The following is a 3,688-nucleotide window of genomic DNA, read 5'->3' as shown; positions in this document are numbered from 1 at the left end:
AGTAGCTCTGGAGAGAGCTTTCACACCTGTGGTCACTAACGATCATAATTGCTCTGCTTTGTTTCAAGACCCGCATCAGAAAGCTTTTTAATGGTACTTTTCCAGTTGGTCTACCTGCTCTTCACGTAGCTCTGCATGTCGTCGTTTAGGTGCATTTTCTTTCTGGAGATAGGCACTGCTCAATCCACTCCTCCAATATAAAGTAAACAGATATGGTTCTAAACTGTATTGAAGTAAACATGTATTATTTTGAATTGAATTTTAGTGAACATGTATTGTTTGAACTGTTTTAAGTAATCACATATATAGATATTGTATTCTCACTTACAACTCACTGACCCAGAGATCCTGTTACACACACATTCAAGGTTCAAGGTTCAAGGTTCTTTATTGTCAATCTGACATAGCTACAGAGTAATTATGCAGTTGAAAATCTTATGTCACAGGCTTCTCCAACAATGCAACATAATAACATAACATAATAACAATAAGAGCATGAGCAATACAAAAATAATAATAGTTATAAAAATGAAATAAAGTTATGATGTGGAATAGTGCAGTATGAGTCTATATACAAGTTATTGGAATGATATATATATATTAGGTATTAGATACATACTACTGAGTAGCAGTTGAATGTTTGATGTTGTTTCAACAGTTAAATTTTTTAACAGTCTCACTGCCCGCGGGAAGAAACTGTCTCCGAATCTTCTTGTCCTTGCCAGGATGCTGCGGTAACGTCTGCCAGACGGCAACAGAAAGAACAGTTTGTGGCTGGGGTGATGGGGGTCTTTGATAATCCGTAGTGATTTCTTCCTGAGCCGCTGGGAGTAAAGGTCCTCCATGGATGGCAGCTCCGTCCTGGTGATGTGCTGTGCAGTTTTCACCACCCTCTGTAAAGCCTTACGATCGAGGTCGGTGCAGCTGCCGTACCAGGCCGTCATGCTGCCAGTGAGGATACTCTCTATCGTGCACCTGTAGAAGTTGCAGAGTATCCTGGGATCCATTTTGAACCTCCTCAACCTGCGGAGGAAGAAGAGCCGCTGTCGAGCTTTCTTGGTGATGGTGGCGGTGTGAAGAGACCATGTCAGGTCCTCAGTGATGTGGACCCCAAGGAACCTGAAGCTTTTGACTCTCTCCACCGTAGTCCCATTGATGGCGATGGGGGCGTGTCCCTCTCCCTGCTGCTTCCTGTAGTCCACAATCAGCTCCTTTGTTTTGCTGATGTTGAGATGGAGGTTGTTCTCCTGGCACCAAGATGTCAGGTTTTCGACCTCCTCTCTGTACGCCGTCTCGTCATCGTCTGTGATCTGGCCGATGACGGTCGTGTCATCAGCAAACTTCACGATGGTGTTGGAGCTGTGTGTGGCCACGCAGTCGTGGGTGAACAGGGAGTAGAGGAGAGGGCTGAGCACGCAGCCTTGAGGGGCACCGGTGTTGAGAATCAGGGTGGAGGATGTGATATTTCCCACCCGCACTGCCTGGGGTCTGCCCGTCAGGAAGTTCAGGATCCAGTCACAGAGGGCGCTGTTGAGCCCGAGGTCTCTGAGCTTGATGGCCAGCTTGGAGGGCACAATGGTGTTGAATGCTGAACTGTAGTCAATGAACAGCATTCTCACATATGTGTTCCTGTTCTTCGGGTCCAGGTGTGAGAGGGCAGTGTGGAGGGTGAGGGCTATGGCGTCGTCTGTGGACCTGTTTGCTCTGTAGGCAAACTGCAGGGGGGTCCAGAGATTCAGGGAGGGAGGAGGTGATGAATAATTTGACTAACCGCTCAAAGCACTTCATTATGATGGAGGTGAGTGCTACTGGGCGGTAGTCGTTGGGGCAGGTGATGATTGTCTTTTTGGGGACAGGAATGATGGTGGAGTGTTTAAAACATGTGGGGACTACAGACTGCAGCAGGGACCTGTTGAAGATGTCTGTGAACACCTCTGCCAGCTGAACTGCACACACCCTGAGAACACGGCCAGGGATGCCATCAGGTCCAGGAGCCTTGTGTGGGTTAACCCTTTTAAAGGATTTACACACATCTGCCCTATTTAAAACAAAAGGGCAGTGTAGCTCCTGGTCCCTCTGTACCTCCACAGCCTGGCTGCTCTCAAAGCGTGCAAAAAAAACTGTTTAGCTCATCTGGGAGAGATGCGCACGCAGACACTCCCGCAGCACCCCCCGCTGCTCCTTTGTAGTCAGTCATTGTCCTTAGTCCCGCCCACATATTCCTAGTGTTACAGCCTTTGAAGTCAGATTCCACCTTGTCTTTGTACTGTCTCTTTGCATTTTGAATTGCTCTCCGGAGATCATACCTAGACTTCCTGTACTCCTCCAAATCTCCCGCTGTGTGCGCGAGAGTGCTCGCTTTCAGTTTGCCGCGCACCTCACCGTTTACCCAGGGCTTTTGATTTGGGAATGTCCGTACAGAAACCTTCGGTACCACGTCATCGATGCATTTCCCAATGTAGCAGATGACAGTGTCCGTGTGTGTGTTGATGTTATTGTCCTCAAACACACTCCAATCCGTAGATGCAAAGCAATCCTGCAGTGCTGAATCTGACTCCTCGCTCCATCGCTGTACTGTCCTTGTTATCGGTCTGTCCCTTTTAAGTTTCTGCTTGTACGCAGGCAACAACAGTAGTGAGATATGGTCTGATTTGCCGAAGGGAGGGCGAGGGAGAGCCTTATATCCATTCCGGAAAGGGGAATAAACATGGTCCAGTATGTTTCCCCCGCGCGTCGGGAAGTTGATGTGTTGGTAATATTTTGGCAAAACCTTCTTCATGTTGGCGGTGTTGAAATCTCCGGCCACAACGAACGCCGCATCTGGCCGTGAAGTCTCGGTTTTATCAATAAACCCAAACAGCTGATCGAGTGCCGTGTTGTTGTCGGCGAGTGGCTGCGGCGGGATATACACTGCTGTTATCACAACAGATGTGAATTCCCTCGGCAGATGGAAGGCCCGACATGAGATCATGAGGTGCTCGAGATGTGCGGAACAGTCCGATAAAATAATCTTCACATCTGAGCACCAGTTGTTGTTAGTCATTACACACACACCGCCTCCCTTACTTTTCCCCGAGTTAGCAGTCCGGTCCTGACGAAAAATAGAGAATCCGTCAGGGACAATAGCGGAGTCCGGGATAGCGGGGTTGAGCCAAGTCTCAGTGAGAATTAACACGTTACAGTTCTTAATGTCCCGTTGAAAAGCAATCCGGCTTCTGAGTTCATCTAGCTTATTTTCAATGGATTGAACATTAGCCAGAAGAATACTCGGAAGAGGGGGCCGATTCTCACGTTTCCTCAGTCTGACCAGCAACCCGGCCCGGCATCCCCGCTTTGTCTTCTTCTTGCGTCTCTCAGGTAGAACAGCAACAGGTAGCCATGGTGAATCTCCATTGTTTGTCGGAGGGTTATTATTGTCCACGAAGTTTCGCAATTGGAAAAGTTCCTCTCTGCTATATTGTATGGCAGAGTAGGTGCGGTCGGCTAGCATGTTGCGAACCATGTTAAAAGTAAAACGGCAAAAGTAAATGAAATATGTACAAAATACGAAAATGGGCAAAGTTGGAGAGGAGCACGTAGACGATGCGGCCATCTTCACCGGCGCATCCCACACAGATACACACACATACACCTCCTCCCACCAGCACACACACACATATTCTTTTCAAGGTTCTTTCTGGGCATCAAT

This window comes from Trematomus bernacchii, unplaced genomic scaffold (genome assembly GCF_902827165.1).
Source record: "Trematomus bernacchii unplaced genomic scaffold, fTreBer1.1, whole genome shotgun sequence".
Classification (NCBI taxonomy): Eukaryota; Metazoa; Chordata; class Actinopteri; order Perciformes; family Nototheniidae; genus Trematomus; species Trematomus bernacchii.
This window is presented reverse-complemented; position numbering follows the sequence as displayed.